This window comes from Pseudophryne corroboree, chromosome 4 (assembly GCF_028390025.1).
Source record: "Pseudophryne corroboree isolate aPseCor3 chromosome 4, aPseCor3.hap2, whole genome shotgun sequence".
Classification (NCBI taxonomy): domain Eukaryota; kingdom Metazoa; phylum Chordata; class Amphibia; order Anura; family Myobatrachidae; genus Pseudophryne; species Pseudophryne corroboree.
The window spans coordinates 194,090,737-194,107,933 of record NC_086447.1 but is presented as its reverse complement, the minus strand read 5'-3'; the positions used below and the strand labels follow the sequence as shown (position 1 = coordinate 194,107,933).

Here is a 17,197-nt window from a genome sequence, read left to right as displayed (position 1 = left end):
AGAAGTCAAAAGACATAGGGGAAGATTGATCAAGCCTTCTAAAGAGTGTAGAGGTTACCCACAGCAACCGATTAGCTACTAGAATTTATTAAAGTACATTCGATAAAATGATAGCTATACTGTATGTTGATTGGTTGCTATGGGCATTCTCCACTTGTCCACTCTTTAGAAGGCTTGATACATGCCCCCCATACTCACAAACAAAGACAATTACTTTTGCGATTGTGATACCTGAAAGGCGTCATTTAGCGACATATTTTTGTATTTTATCTGATACGCAATACAGATTGTGGCAGAGCGACTGCGTCCATGTTTACAGTACACCAGGCACTTCCCCCCACTTTTAATTGTTGTCTCTATCAGGTCCACACACTGGTCAAAATAATCAGACAGGTTCTGCAGCGGATGATCAAAGACAGGGATCCGTAGTGTTTGGAGATCAAAGTCTGGGAACGGTTGCCTCCTGGAAATGTTGATACAACAAGTCACTCCCTCCGCTAGGAGAAGATTTTTCTTGCAGGCCGATCTAGCATTGCTGATCATTAAGGAATCTGTCACTTTGAACAATTCTGACATGTCCAAAGGCTTTGCAGGTGCTGAATATCGTGGTGCAAGAAATCATGTATATAATATATAGACTGACTGAGCCTACATTCCGGAAATCTACTGTTCGTTTTCTCAATACTGTAAACACATCAATGACACCGGCTGTCTCCTGTCCAGATCTTCAGCAGTTATTTTAAGATCTTGAACTCTGACAAACACCCACTGCTGTGGAGATGAAGCCTCTTGCTTGTAAAGACAGATAGAACAGTTCTGTAGTCAAGCATTTGGCACTACACAATCATATGCAACAATATTCATCAATATAATAATCGCAAACATATAGGGAATGATGAGTATAACAATATGATCTCTGTACAATGCATTACTTTGAAGTGACAATGCAATATGCAAGCACTAAAGTACTTATAATTCTATTTATCATACAGTATATTTATGAGGACCTAATAAGCAACGAGCCTAAAAATGCCCACTTTTTCTTTTCAGAGCTCCACACACTTTAGTGTATACACCACCAATTTCTTGAACTGCAAATGACACCAATCCAGCTAAAATTGGTACACCTGAGAGGTACAGGATAACACATACAGTTACACTTGAGTTCTAGGCTACAGTAACCAAGACAAGTTGTAGCAAAACAATTTTTTTTGTGAACTTCGTAATAAAAAATGTAAAAAAATATCACTAATTTAAATAAAAAACATACATTTTAAAATAGATTATTTGTACAAATATACTGTATACCACTTATATAGACAAGGTAGGAGTCATTGGGGAGGAATTCAATTAAATCCCATATTGAACAGCGCAGGGAATGAGTGCCCAGAGCTATTCATCTAGCAAGTCGGGAGATGCAGTTCACCGCGCCGAAAGAATGACATTTAGTCACGGTAAATGGCATTCTTCACCTTAAGTGTCAGGCACGATGCTATTAGCATGGGTGGTAAGTCTACAACTCACATCGCGGCGCTAGTTTTGTCAGATTTCTGCTCGCACCTCAGGAGAGTGCGAACCAAAAATCCTCTAGGCATGAGTTTACATTTGCTGCTAATTGAATAGCTCTGGGCACTCATTCGCAACGCTACTGAATAGCATGTTTCATTGAATTCCCCCATTTACTATGTTGAGGGGGAGAAGGGCTTAAAATAATCAGTTTCATGCTACAGCAATAAATGAACAAGCTTTAGTTTAGTTTTTTATATATAGTCTAATGCAACTGTGTGCCATGACACCCTGGGGCAGAGCCGGCCTTAGGCATAGGCAAACTAGGCAAATGCCTAGGGCATTTGGTATGCTTAGGGTCACCAGCAGCTTCTGTTGATTAAAATGATATGCGGCATGCCGCATGCTTATATTCTGTGTGTATTCCTGGAAATCACTGTAATGTAGCATTTCGTACACAGATACAGCCGCATTTTCACACAGAATATAGGCATGCTGCATATCATTTTAATCAGCAGAAGCTGCTTGTGTATCCTAGCCACATAGTAAAGCAAATAAGATGCATTTTCATAAACAAAAGGCGCCAAACGTTAGCAGAGCTGCCAGCTGACTCATGCCAGGCATCTCTTACAGAATTAGCGGCGGTGCTAGGGCGCACCAGCCAAAATCTTGCCTAGGGCATCATATTGGTTAGGGCCGGCTCTGCCCTGGGGTGCAAAAGCATACTAAGAGAGGAGGGGGCCATCTGCAGTCTCTATCTGGGCCCCCTCCTCTCTAGCTGTCAGGCAGCAGCAGTGACTCTGAGCAGGGGCGGAACTGTGGGAGGCAGTGGAGTCGGCTGCCGCCGGGCTCCTGGCCACAAGGGGGCGCATCTCCTCCACTGTCTCCCGCAGCCTGAGGACTGCGCTGCTATTGCAGATGGAGGAGCTGTGTCAATGACACGGAAGCTGCCTCCTGTAGAGAGAGATGGCACTGGCTGCAGCTAGGGGGAGCTCCAGAGCACAGCTCCTCCCGGGCCCTTAGTAAGCCAGCCGAGGGAAGCTCAGAACTCTCTGCTCCTCCATGCTCTGGATGATAGCCAAAGGTAGGCACTGTGTGGGGGGTGGGGGAGAGGTGTATTTGGGGGGAAGTACTGTGTTTTGTGTGTGCTTGTTTTTAAGTGAGGTGTGTGTGTTTTTAAGGAAAGTTGTACATTCAAGTAAAAGAGGCATGTGTGTGTGTGATGTGTGTGAGAGTGGCATGTGTGTGAGAGGCATGTATGTGTATGTAAGTGGGAGGCATGTGTATGTAAGTGAGAGGTATGTGTGTGTGTGTGTGTGTGTGTGTGTGTGTGTGTGTGTGAGAGGCATGTGTATGTAAGTGGGAGGCATGTGTATGTAAGTGAGAGGCATGTGTGTGTGTGTGAGAGGCATGTGTATGTAAGGGGCCCTACACACTCGGCGATGCGCCGCCGAGGTGCCCGACGGCCGACGAGCGACCCAGCGGCGGGGGGGCAGTGACGGGGGGAGTGAAGTTTCTTCACTCCCCCCGTCACCCGGCTCCGTAGACTTGCAGGCAAATATGGACGATCTCGTCCATATTGGCCGGCATGCACAGCCGACATGGCCCCAGCGATGAACGAGCGCGGGGCCGCGCATCGTTCATCGCTGGGGACTCCACACTGCACGATATGAACGATATCTCGTTCATTAATGAACAAGATCGTTCATATCGTGCAGTGAAATCGCTATGTGTGTAGGGCCTATAAGTGAGAGGCATGTGTATGTAAGTGAGAGGCATGTGTATGTGAGAGGCATGTGTATGTGAGAGGCATGTGTATGTGAGAGGTGTGTGTAAGTGAGAGGCACGTGTGTGAGAGGTGTGTGTAAGTGAGAGGTGTATGTAAGTGAGAGGCGTGTGTGTTTAAGTGAGACGTGTGTTTAAGTGAATGAGGCGTTTGTCTTTTTTTTAAATATATATCTAGTGTTCACGCTAGGTGTCTGCCCCTTTTTTAGACAGCTGAATCCCGCCCAGCCCATTTTTGTGCGCCCTGCCGCCCCGCCGTTTGCTGCCTGCCGGACCCCGCCACGTCGCCGGATCCAGCCGTGCGCCGCCGGACCCGGTACGTACATGAGAGTCCCCCTGGGCTAAATTAACCTTGTAAGTATTTTGCAGCTGTAAACATTAATCTCAGTGCTTTCTACCTGGTGCAGTGTGCCTCAGTGCTCTCTACCTGGTGCAGTGTGCCTCAGTGCTCTACCTGGTGCAGTGTGCCTCAGTGCTCCCTACCTGGTGCAGTGTGCCTCAGTGCTCCCTACCTGGTGCAGTGTGCCATTAGTGCTCCCTACCTGGTGCAGTGTGCCATTAGTGCTCCCTACCTGGTGCAGTGTGCCATTAGTGCTCCCTACCTGGTGCAGTGTGCCTGAGTGCTCCCTACCTGGTGCAGTGTGCCTGAGTGCTCTCTACCTGGTGCAGTGTGCCTCAGTGCTCTCTACCTTGTGCAGTGTGCCTCAGTGCTCTCTACCTGGTGCAGTGTGCCTCAGTGCTCTCTACCTGGTGCAGTGTGCCTCAGTGCTCTCTACCTTGTGCAGTGTGCCTCAGTGCTCTCTACCTGGTGCAGTGTGCCTCAGTGCTCTCTACCTGGTGCAGTGTGCCTCAGTGCTCTCTACCTGGTGCAGTGTGCCTCAGTGCTCTCTACCTGGTGCAGTGTGCCTCAGTGCTCTCTACCTGGTGCAATGTGCCTCAGTGCTCCCTACCTGACGCAATGTGTATAATGTGCTCTATCTGGCGCAATGTGTATAATGTGCTCTATCTGGCGCAATGTGTATAATGTGCTCTATCTGGCGCAATGTGTATAATGTGCTCTATCTGGCGCAATGTGTATAATGTGCTCTATCTGGCGCAATATGTATAACGTGCTCTAGCCTCTACCTGGCGCAGTGTGTATAGGAGGTTCTAACTGGTGCAATGTGTATTAGGGGCACTACCGTGTGGTGTAATGTGAATTGACACTATTATGTGGCCACGCCCCTTCCCCACGAAACAACGCCCCTAGATTTTTGCTGCGCACCTTCGGTGCGCACTGTCCATGTTTTGCCCATAGGAATGGGAGCACCAAGCATTATAGTATGTACCTAAGTTTGCCCATTTAACTTAAAAATTTACCCTCACGAATGAAAAATGTGCCCTCCCCGTGATCAGCACCCTGCCCTAAAAAAAAAATACTACAGTGAACACTAATTATATTGGCACACCGCTGCGCCAAAGCATCTCCATGGAGACCTGGTGGGTGAGGGAGCACTGTAGGTGTACTATAATGGTATGCTGGTGTCTGTTTTATTGTAATGACTGACTTGGAATGCGTCCACTTTCTATGTGTATCTATATTACTATTGGGAAAGGTACCTGAGCACCCTTCTACTGTTCACCCTGGGTGCGGGATAGCTACATATGGTATGTGTGTGTATGTGTAGGGGGGCACCAAAATGTATCATGCCTCCGGGCGACTGGGACGAACTTACGCCACTGACTCTGAGCACTAAGTGGTGAACAGGTCTCCTGGAAAATGTTGCAGCCGTCAATTTCCGGGCGATTTTCCATACTGCGCATGCAAGTAATGCCGGGAAAATGATGGCCATTTTCCTGGAGACCTGCACACCATCTAGTGCTCAGAGTCTCTGCCGCGGGAGTCTGGAGAGGTAAGTATTGAAAAAATGGGTGTAGGGTGTGTGGTGTGGGCCCCTCTGGACCCAGGGGCCCATGTGCACCGCACACAATGTGCCCATTACAGATATGCCACTGCTGGGGTGCCTCGGAGCACTTGCAGGGGCGACCTGGGTTGGTGGTCCAGGATGAATTCAAATTATTTATGGTCAATGTAAAAGGCTAAACCAGTGCGTGTGGCTTCCAATCATAACATATGTCGACAAACAGAGGCGTAACTCTGTACACCACCACATAATTGACCAGGACAAGGACACATAAACACAATTTACTTTATTTTATATTTTTCTCTCAATAAGAACCGTTTTGACTAGGGGTGTTGTTACCACAACATTCTGATACTCTAGGGCGCTGTGATTCAATAAAGTTTGGTAACAACTGGCCTAAAGCCAGGGCCGGCAACAGAAATCTCAGGGCCCGGTACACTGATACCTCTGGGGCCCCCCTCTTCCCTCCAACCACCTCCCCCCCCCCCCCCCCCCCGGATACCAGACCCGCACATCCGTCCCTTGCATGTGCCAATAAATGTATTGCTATATAGGTGTATTGTTCAGGTGAACACAAAGAAATAGAGAATTTGACAGCAGATAAGAACCACTTGGCCCATTTAGTCTGCCCTAAACACGTGTACACACACTGATTTACACACAGTATATCTTTGGAGTGTGGGAGGACACTCAAGTACCCAGAGGAAACCCACACAAGCATGGGGAGACTATACAAAGTCCACACAGTTAGGGATGTTACTATACATACAGTACACTGTACTACTGCTGAGCAAAGTGGACCATAATATATTATCTGCACTTTGAATAGAAGTCCTCTACTAGTGAAATTAGTATTTGTTATTAATATTGTTGAATTGCTGGCATTATGTTATTTAATTCTAAAATAACATTATGCCGACAATTCAACAATATTAATAAAAACCACTAATGTCACTGCTATCAGGTAGAGACGTTCTATTGAAGATGCAGATAGTGTTATAGCATATCCTCAGCAGTAGTGCAGTATATTTTTATTACATTGCATATTGAATGTTTTTTTAAATATTATTAAAAAAAACACAGATAATATTCACTATGCACTTTAATAACAATATGCTGCATTACTTTGAAATAGCATTGCATTGTGAATATTATCCGGTTTGTTTGTTTGTTTGTTTGTTTGTTTTTTAAAACATTGTATGCTCTGGCTCATGAGAGACACTGCGTGACAGCGTTTCCACACTCTGACTGCTGTCACTTACCAAAATACCACTGCTATCCTCCAGTTCCAAGCTGCCTGGGCTGCTTCTCCTGCAGTCCAGTGTTTCTCCTGGGCACTGGACTGGGCTCCTCTTAGGACCGTCGCCACTACAAAGACTGAAGTGAACTGTGAAAGGCGGGGAGTAAGTGAAGGGTGTAGCGTCGTATGGATGCGTCATGTGATATCTACGCACACAGTGGGAGACGGACAGGTGACTGTGGGCAGTGGCTGGGTTACCGCCGCAGAGAGGGGGGGGGTTTCCACCGACGGAGTTATCAACTATACAGTGCCACGGCTCTCTTCCGGCCAGCGCAATCCATTTAAATTTTACCCCATCCTACGTGTTGCACTGACACAGCTTGATGCTATGGTTGATGCCCAGATCCTTGGGGCCCCTCACAACGTCGGGGCCCGGTACGGGTGTCCCCTTTGACCCCCCCTGTCGCCGGGCCTGCCTAAAGCTATACAGCTAAAGTACAAACTAAGGGCCTAATTCAGGGAAACAAATTCATTTGCAACTGCGTCTGTGTATGTAGAAGTACTGTGACAATATGCTAATGTGATACCCACGTTGAGTATCCCTGCTGCATGTCAGTGCAGCCCTAATGGCAGCCAGTGCTGTCTGAAAGACTTTTTAGTAAGAGGCACTGTTAGGGTTAAAATCCCTTACCTGGTGCCTGTTAACAGCTGGGGCACTGGGACCCAGGACCGTCCGCCGGATGCCAGAAAGCGGGAAGCCCTAGGATCCCGTGTGATTGGCTGGATTGGGCGCGGAAAAAGGAGGGAGGACCCGTAATAAGAGTAGCTGGGTCGCGGCGTGGAGAGAGTAGGCTTCCGCTGATCGCCGGAGAGAGAGCGGCGGCGTGTGTAAAAAAGAGAAGCCGCTGAGGAGGGCGGAAGACTCAGGGGAGACCCACCGTGAGACCCACCGTGAGAGAAGCAGCCAGCCTGAGCGCAGTCACTGGCAGCTCCACTAGGAGAGGAGTAAGCGGGACACCGCCAGCTACACCTGGGAGCGTGGAGGGGAAGCCGGAGCTTCTCAGCGGCCGCCCGGAGTGGAGAGCCCCGCCACATTGCTGTGACAGAGGAAAGCAGGGTCGGACTGGCCCACAGGGGTACAGGGGAAACCACTGGTAGGCCCCACTGCCTGAGGGCCCACTCCTTCTTCTAGGGATCAGGTTCCAGACTGTGCACTGGTATTATACAAGGTAGATATGTTGCATTACACTGCACTAAACTATTGTGTATTTCAAGTCTCTGTGGAGGCTGGCCACACCCCCTTTGTAGGCTGGCCACACCCCTAAGTATGGGATCCTATAACTGCATTCCCCCGGTGGGCCCTTCATACCCCAGTCCGACACTGCTCCCAGCAGCCAGTACACTGGGGAGGCGCCCCTATCAGCAGCCACAAGCAGCGGAGCAAACATCAGGTACCCACTGCTGTACAGGTACTTGTTTCATATTTACCGCAGTCAGCTTACACACATTGGGGTCTATTATTACAAGGGTCCCCCTTTGAATTAAGGAGGGTAATGCCATGCCCCACAATATCCCAGTAATTGACTTACCTTTTCCGTGGATACAAATAGCTTTATATGTATAAAGGCACATCACGCTACTAATTGACATGTAACATCATGATGTTTGACATCACATACGGGTGGAGCGGTGTGGCAGAATCTTTTTTTTTGGTGGGGGGCCCTGTCTATTTTGTCAGTCCCGGGCCCCACAATTTTTGATGGCAGGCCTGTCTCTATCTATTGTATGGCCTAGGGCAGTGGTTCTCAAACTGTGTGCCATGGCACCCTGGGGAGCCTCTGAGTACTTGCAAGGGTGCCCTAGGTTGGAAGTCCAGGACCAAATCCAACAAGTGCTTGTGGCTTCAATGATAAAATATGTAGACAAACAGAAGTGAATACTGTCCCTCACCGCATAACTGAACCTAAGGATGACATATAAATACAATCTACTTAATTTAATATTTTATCTGAATTTCTCAATAAGAAACTTTTGACTTAGGGGTGCCGCAAGAAAATTCTGATACTCTATGGTGCCATGATTAAAAAAAGTTTTGAAAAAACTGGCATATGGAATTGCTGAGCCTGGAAATGGTCGAAAGAAGACTAGCGTATTCTCATTTATTTTGTCAGAAAATGTTGGAAAATATGCTCATGGCCTGCGCAATAAAAGGACACAAAGATCTTTATATTTGCAGAACATAAACCATATTACAGCAGGTAGCCATCGTGGGCATACTACTAGATACAGGATACTGTGGTTGAATGCAAATGATAAAATATGAGCTAAAGGATGCTCGAATAATAATCAAGTCCGCGGATTGTTCATCCCTCAAAACTACCTGATGGGGCAGCCATCTTTGACGCACTACACAAGTTACATTGGGAGGGGCAAGCAATACGTTTGATTACACTTTGCGGAGATGAAAAGAACAAAACAGAATATACAAATTATAAGGTACTCATAGAATGGGTCTACTACAATATCCCGGCTGTCGGGATCCCGGCGCCGGGATTCCAACCGCCGGAATGGCGGCAGTGGGGCGAGTGCAAAAGAGCCCCTTGCGGGCACTGTGGCACGCTATGCGCGCCACACTATTTAATCTCCCTCCAGGGGTGTCGTGGACACCCCAAGAGGGATAATCGTTGTCAGTAAACCGGCGGTCGAGATATCGAATGCTTCCCCATAGAATTATCATTCCACAGAGTGCTCATCCTACAAAAGCACCTGGTGTGGCAGCCATTTGAGCGCATTACATAGGTTATAACAAGCAATACCTGGAAATTTGATAACATTTGGGTGCTACAAATATGGAGAGAGAGACCTACAGAACAATTAGATCCAGTTATCGTTCATCCTATCCAAGGGGGGTCATTCCGAGTTGTTCGCTCGCAAGCTGCTTTTAGCAGCTTTGCACAAGCTAAGCCGCCGCCTACTGGGAGTGAATCTTAGCATTTTAAAATTGCGAATGAAAGATTGGCAGTATTGCGAATAGACACTTCTTAGCAGTTTCTGAGTAACTCCAGACTTACTCGGCATCTGCGATCAGTTCAGTGCTTGTCGTTCCTGGTTTGACGTCACAAACACACCCAGCGTTCGCCCAGACACTCCTCCGTTTCTCCAGCCACTCCCGCGTTTTTCCCAGAAACGGTAGCGTTTTTTCGCACACACCCATAAAACGGCCTGTATCCGCCCAGAAACACCCACTTCCTGTCAATCACATTACGATCACCAGAACGAAGAAAAAACCTCGTAATGCCGTGAGTAAAATACCTAACTGCATAGCAAATTTACTTGGCGCAGTCGCACTGCGGACATTGCGCATGCGCATTAGCGACTAATCGTTCCGTTGCGAGAAAAAAATACAGAGCGAACAACTCGGAATGACCCCCCATATGCGTAACAGGTGAGGCAGCAATCTTGGCCCTACTAAAAAGGTCTCGGTGGGTTGGCTAAGCAATACCTGGAGATGTGATATACATAGGCAAACTACAAAGTACATATGTTTAAAAAATAGAGAAAAGTACTCATAAGTTGGGGCACTTTAATGATTCCTGAACATGGACAACATGGCGTGAGAAACAATGAGTGGCAATGTCATATGCATGGGTAAAGACAAAACAACAGATCCATAACAGATACAACCAGGGAAGGTGAGGCTGGTAGGGAGCTTACTTTAGGCTGTGGACGGGAAGTATTGACATAGATAATGGTGGGATACCAGTCTAAATGGCTGGTTAAGTTATAAACACCTAATTACAGTTTTATTGGTGGACACACTATATTTTAGAACATCAAGTAGTCATATTGTAGAACCATTATCAGTGTGAAAGTGGTGAGTAAACCATTATCAGTGTGAAAGTGGTGAGTAAAGAAACACACGATATTAAAACTGTGGATAGATAAATTATCTGTCCGAATACCGACAACAGCTTATTATATATACTGTAGATGCACCACTGTGCGCCCTGTCTGTACAAACCCAGCTTTTATTAGCCCTGATCAAAGATGGCCGCCGCGAGCACGATCCGTAGTCCTGCTGCTGCTGCGCTCCGGTCACTTGCCCATGTTCCTGTCGCTGGGTGATGTCACCGGTATCCATGGCTACCGCTGCTACAACTAACTCCATAGATGGTGAAAAGCCGGTAAAATCCAAAGAACGAGGCTGGTCACTAATCCATAGCTAATGGGGTAACACCTGCAGTGCTGGGTGGTCTTCAGTATGCCGGCTGTCGCACCCTGCAGTGCCACCTTATGTATCAGTAGTGTCAGAACTCTGCCTGTAACAGGTCGGTGTATGTACTGGTGCTGATCTGTAGTACCATAATGCCTTCTTAGGTATGTAATAACATCTGTCTTTCTCACTGTATATTATAAGCGTGCTGATTTATAATGTTATATAGCAATCATGCTCCATAGTGATTATACTGTGTTTATGTACCAGTATTACGTTATTTATTTTTCTCTAACGTCCTAAGTGGATGCTGGGGACTCCGTAAGGACCATGGGGAATAGCGGCTCCGCAGGAGACTGGGCACATCTAAAGAAAGCTTTAGGACTATCTGGTGTGCACTGGCTCCTCCCCCTATGACCCTCCTCCAAGCCTCAGTTAGGTCTTTGTGCCCGAACGAGAAGGGTGCACACTAGGGGCTCTCCTGAGCTTCTTAGTGAAAGTTTTAGTTTAGGTTTTTTATTTTCAGTGAGACCTGCTGGCAACAGGCTCACTGCATCGAGGGACTAAGGGGAGAAGAAGCGAACTCACCTGCGTGCAGAGTGGATTGGGCTTCTTAGGCTACTGGACATTAGCTCCAGAGGGACGATCACAGGCCCAGCCTGGATGGGTCCCAGAGCCGCGCCGCCGGCCCTCTTACAGAGCCAGAAGGCAGAAGAGGTCCGGAAAATCGGCGGCAGAAGACGTCCTGTCTTCAACAAGGTAGCGCACAGCACTGCAGCTGTGCGCCATTGCTCTCAGCACACTTCACACTCCGGTCACTGAGGGTGCAGGGCGCTGGGGGGGGCGCCCTGAGACGCAATAAAAAAAAAAAAAAAAACACCTTGGATGGCAAAAAAATGCATCACATATAGCTCCTGAGCTATATGGATGCATTTAACCCCTGCCAGAATACATAGAAAAACGGGAGATAAGGCCGCCGATAAGGGGGCGGAGCCTATCTCCTCAGCACACTGGCGCCATTTTCCCTCACAGCTCCGTTGGAGGGAAGCTCCCTGTCTCTCCCCTGCAGTCACTACACTACAGAAAGGGTTAAAAAAGAGAGGGGGGGCACTAATTACGCGCAGTATTAAAGATACAGCAGCTATAAGGGGAAAAACACTTATATAAGGTTATCCCTGTATATATATAGCGCTCTGGTGTGTGCTGGCAAACTCTCCCTCTGTCTCCCCAAAGGGCTAGTGGGGTCCTGTCCTCTATCAGAGCATTCCCTGTGTGTTTGCTGTATGTCGGTACGTTTGTGTCGACATGTATGAGGAGAAAAATGATGTGGAGACGGAGCAGATTGCCTGTAATAGTGATGTCACCCCCTAGGGGGTCGACACCTGAGTGGATGAACTGTTGGAAGGAATACGTGACAGTGTCAGCTCTGTATAAAAGACAGTGGTTGACATGAGACAGCCGGCTACTCAGCTTGGGCCTGTCCAGACGTCTCATAGGCCGTCAGGGGCTCTAAAGCGCCCGTTACCTCAGATGGCAGATATAGACGCCGACACGGATACTGACTCCAGTGTCGACGGTGAAGAGACAAATGTGACTTCCAGTAGGGCCACACGTTACATGATTGAGGCAATGAAAAATGTTTTACACATTTCTGATAATACGAGTACCACCAAAAAGGGGTATTATGTTCGGTGAGGAAAAACTACCTGTAGTTTTCCTGAATCTGAGAAATTAAATGAGGTGTGTGATGATGCGTGGTTTTCCCCCGATAACAACTGATAATTTCTAAAATGTTATTGGCATTATATCCTTTCCCGCCAGAGGTTAGGGTGCGTTGGGAAACACCTCCTAGGGTGGATAAAGCGCTCACACGCTTGTAAGGGCTCTACCCTCTCCTGAGATGGCCGCCCTTAAGGATCCTGCTGATAGAAAGCAGGAGGGTATCCTAAAATGTATTTACACACATACTGGTGTTATACTGCGACCAGCAATCGCCTCAGCCTGGATGTGCAGTGCTGGGTTGGCGTGGTCGGATTCCCTGACTAAAAATATTGATACCCTAGATAGGGACAGTATATTTTTGCCTATAGAGCATTTAAAAGATGCATTTCTATATATGCGTGATGCACAGCGGAATATTTGCCGACTGGCATCAAGTCTAAGTGCGTTGTCCATTTCTACCAGTAGAAGGTTATGGACACGTCAGTGGTCAGGTGATGCGTATTCCAAACGGCATTTGGAAGTATTGCCTTATTAAAGGGAGGAGTTATTTGGGGTCGTTCTTTCAGACCTGGTGGCCACGGCAACAGCTGGGAAATCCACGTTTGTACCCCAGGTCGCCTCTCAGCATGAGAAGACGCCGTATTATCAGGCGCAGTCTTTTCGTGGACAAGCGGGCAAAAGGTTCCTCATTTCTGCCCCGTGACAGAGGGAGAGGAAAAAGGCTGCAGAAATCAGCCAGTTCCCAGGAACAGAAACCCTCTCCCGCCTCTGCCAAGCCCTCAGTATGACGCTGGGGCTTTGCAAGCAGAATCAGGCACGGTGGGGGGCCCGTCTCAATGAATTTCAGCGCGCAGTGGGCTCACTCGCAAGTAGACCCCTGGATCCTTCAGGTGATATCTCAGGGGTACAAATTAGAATTCGAGACGTCTCCCCCTCGCCGTTTCCTAAAGTCGGCTTTACCGATGTCTCCTTCTGACAGGGAGACAGTTTTGGAAGCCATTCACAAGCTGTATTCCCAGCATGTGATAATCAAGGTACCCCTCCTGCAACAGGGAACGGGGTATTATTCCACACTGTTGTGGTACCGAAGCCGGACGGCTCGGTGAGACCGATTCTAAATCTAAAATCTTTGAACACTTACATACAGAGGTTCAAATTCAAGATTGAGTCACTCAGAGCAGTGATTGCGAACCTGGAAGAAGGGGACTACATGATGTCTCGGGACATCAAGGATGCTTACCTTCATGTCAAAATTTACCCTTCTCATCAAGGGTACCTCAGGTTTATGGTACAGAACTGTCACTATCAGTTCAGACGCTGCCGTATGGATGGTCCACGGCACCCCGGGTCTTTACCAAGGTAATGGCCGAAATGATGATATTCCTTCGAAGGGAGGGAATTTTAGTTATCCCTTACTTGGACGATTCCCTGATAAGGGTAAGATCCAGGGAACAGTTGGAGGTCGGTGTAGCACTATCTCAGGTAGTGTTGTGGCAGCACGATTGGATTCTCAATATTCCAAAATCGCAGCTGGTTCCGACGACTTGTCTTCTGTTCCTAGGGATGATCCTGGACACAGTCCAGAAAAAGGTGTTTCTCACGGAGGAGAAAGCCAGGGAGTTATCCGAGCTAGTCAGGAACCTCCTAAAACCGAGCCAAGTCTCAGTGCATCAATGCACAAGGGTTCTGGGTAAAATGGTGGCTTCCTACGAAGCAATCCCATTAGGCAGATTCCACGCAAGAACTTTCCAGTGGGACCTGCTGGACAAATGGTCCGGGTCGCATCTTCAGATGCATCAGCGGATAACCCTGTCACCAAGGACAAGGGTGTCCCTCCTGTGGTGGTTGCAGAGTGCTCATCTTCTAGAGGGTGCCGCAGATTCGGCATTCAGGACTGGGTCCTGGTGACCACGGATGCCAGCCTGCGAGGCTGGGGAGCAGTCACACAGGGAAGGATATCCAGGGCTTATGGTCAAGCCTGGAGACATCACTTCACATAAATATCCTGAAGCTAAGGACCATTTACAATGCTCTAAGCTTAGCAAGACCTCTGCTTCAAGGTCAGCCGGTGTTGATCCAGTCGGACAACATCACGGCAGTCACCCACGTAAACAGACAGGGTGGCACAAGAAGCAGGAGGGCAATGGCAGAAGCTGCAAGGATTCTTCGCTGGGCGGAAAATCATGTGATAGCACTGTCAGCAGTGTTCATTCCGGGAGTGGACAACTGGGAAGCAGACTTCCTCAGCACGACCTCCACCCGGGAGAGTGGGGACTTCACCCAGAAGTCTTCCACATGATTATAAACCATTGGGAAAAACTCGACAGGTATTGCGCCAGGTCAAGGGACCCTCAGGCAATAGCTGTAGACTCTCTGGTAACACCGTGGGTGTACCAGTCAGTGTATGTGTTCCCTCCTCTGCCTCTCATACCCAAGGTACTGAGATTGATAAGATGGAGAGGAGTAAGCACTATATTCGTGGCTCCGGATTGGCCAAGAAGGACTTGGTAACCGGAACTTCAAGAGATGCTCACGGAGGATCCGTGGCCTCTACCTCTAAGAAGGGACCTGCTCCAGCAAGGACCCTGTCTGTTCCAAGACTTACCGCGGCTGCGTTTGACGGCATGGCGGTTGAACGCTGGATCCTGAAGGAAAAAAGGCATTCCGGATGAAGTCATCCCTATCCTGATCAAAGCCAGGAAGGATGTAACCGCAAAACATTATCACCGCATTTGGCGAAAATATGTTGCGTGGTGCGAGGCCAGTAAGGCCCGACGGAGGAAATTCAACTGGGTCGATTCCTACATTTCCTGCAAACAGGAGTGTCTATGGGCCTGAAATTGGGGTCCATTAAGGATCAAATTTCGGCCCTGTCAATTTTCTTCCAAAAAGAACTAGCTTCAGTCCCTGAAGTTCAGACGTTTGTAAAAGGGGTACTGCATATACAGCCTCCTTTTGTGCCTCCAGTGGCACTTTGGGATCTCAATGTAGTTTTTGGGTTCCAAAAGTCACATTGGTTTGAACCACTTAAATCTGTGGAGTTAAAATATCTCACATGGAAAGTGGTCATGCTGTTGGCCCTGGCCTGGGCCAGGCGCGTGTCAGAATTGGCGGCTTTATCCTGTAAAAGCCCTTATCTGATTTTCCATTCGGACAGGGCGGAATTGAGGACTCGTCCTCAGTTTTCTCCCTAAGGTGGTTTCAGCGTTTCACCTGAACCAACCTATTGTGGTGCCTGCGGCTACTAGGGACTTGGAGGACTCCAAGTTGCTAGACGTTGTCAGGGCCCTGAAAATATATGTTTCCAGGACGGCTGGAGTCAGGAAAACTGACTCGCTGTTTATCCTGTATGCACCCAACAAGCTGGGTGCTCCTGCTTCTAAGCAGACTATTGCTCGTTGGATTTGTAGTACAATTCAGCTTGCACATTCTGTGGCAGGCCTGCCACAGCCAAAAATCTGTAAATGCCCACTCCACAAGGAAGGTGGGCTCATCTTGGGCGGCTGCCCGAGGGGTCTCGGCTTTACAATTTTGCCGAGCAGCTACTTGGTCAGGAGCAAATACGTTTGTAAAATTCTACAAAATTGATACCCTGGCTGAGGAGGACCTGGAGTTCTCTCATTTGGTGCTGCAGAGTCATCCGCACTCTCCCGCCTGTTTGGGAGCTTTGGTATAATCCCCATGGTCCTTACGGAGTCCCCAGCATCCACTTAGGACGTTAGAGAAAATAAGAATTTACTTACCGATAATTCTATTTCTCGTAGTCCGTAGTGGATGCTGGGCGCCCATCCCAAGTGCGGATTGTCTGCAATACTGGTACATAGTTATTGTTACCAAAAAATCGGGTTATTGCTGTAGTGAGCCATCTTTTCTAGAGGCTCCTCTGTTATCATGCTGTTAACTGGGTTCAGATCACAAGTTGTACGGTGTGATTGGTGTGGCTGGTATGAGTCTTACCCGGGATTCAAGATCCTTCCTTATTGTGTACGCTCGTCCGGGCACAGTATCCTAACTGAGGCTTGGAGGAGGGTCATAGGGGGAGGAGCCAGTGCACACCAGATAGTCCTAAAGCTTTCTTTAGATGTGCCCAGTCTCCTGCGGAGCCGCTATTCCCCATGGTCCTTACGGAGTCCCCAGCATCCACTACGGACTACGAGAAATAGAATTATCGGTACGTAAATTCTTATTATTTATTTCTCTGACGTCCTAGTGGATGCTGGGAACTCCGTAAGGACCATGGGGAATAGACGGGCTCCGCAGGAGACTGGGCACTCTAAAGATTAGGTACTATCTGGTGTGCACTGGCTCCTCCCTCTATGCCCCTCCTCCAGACCTCAGTTAGAATCTGTGCCCGGCCAGAGCTGGGTGCTCCTAGTGGGCTCTCCTGAGCTTACTAGTAAAGAAAGTATTTATTAGGTTTTTTATTTTCAGTGAGCTTCTGCTGGCAACAGACTCACTGCTACGTGGGACTAAGGGGAGAGAAGCAAACCTACCTGCTTGCAGCTAGCTTGTGCTTCTTAGGCTACTGGACACCATTAGCTCCAGAGGGTTCGAACACAGGCACCTGTCCTCGATCGTCCGTTCCCGGAGCCGCGCCGCCGTCCCCCTCGCAGAGCCAGAAGAACAGAAGCTTGAAGACGACGAATTCGGCGGCAGAAGACTCCTGTCTTCATTTAAGGTAGCGCACAGCACCGCAGCTGTGTGCTATTGCTCCCAGCACACTTACACACTCCGGTCACTGTAGGGTGCAGGGCGCTGGGGGGGGGCGCCCTGGGCAGCAATTGAAGTACCTTTTGGCAATAAAAATACATATATACAGTCTGGCAC

At 48.3% G+C, this 17,197-nt stretch overlaps 1 protein-coding gene across 11 annotated transcripts in view; it reads left to right on the top strand.

The window, feature by feature from the left end:
- Positions 1-2,491: 2,491 nt before the first annotated feature.
- Positions 2,492-17,197, top strand: part of ANKMY1 (ankyrin repeat and MYND domain containing 1) — a 301,516-nt gene continuing 286,810 nt past the window's right edge. For 4 of the 11 annotated variants that reach the window (XM_063915682.1, XM_063915681.1, XM_063915686.1 and 1 more), the window contains exon 1: positions 10,535-10,812. The gene's annotated coding sequence lies outside the window, so the exon portion shown is untranslated. Of the gene's footprint in view, positions 2,591-3,500; positions 3,608-10,531; positions 10,813-17,197 lie in introns of those variants that run through there. The other 7 variants (XM_063915684.1, XM_063915680.1, XM_063915677.1 and 4 more) reach the window with 5 other exon arrangements.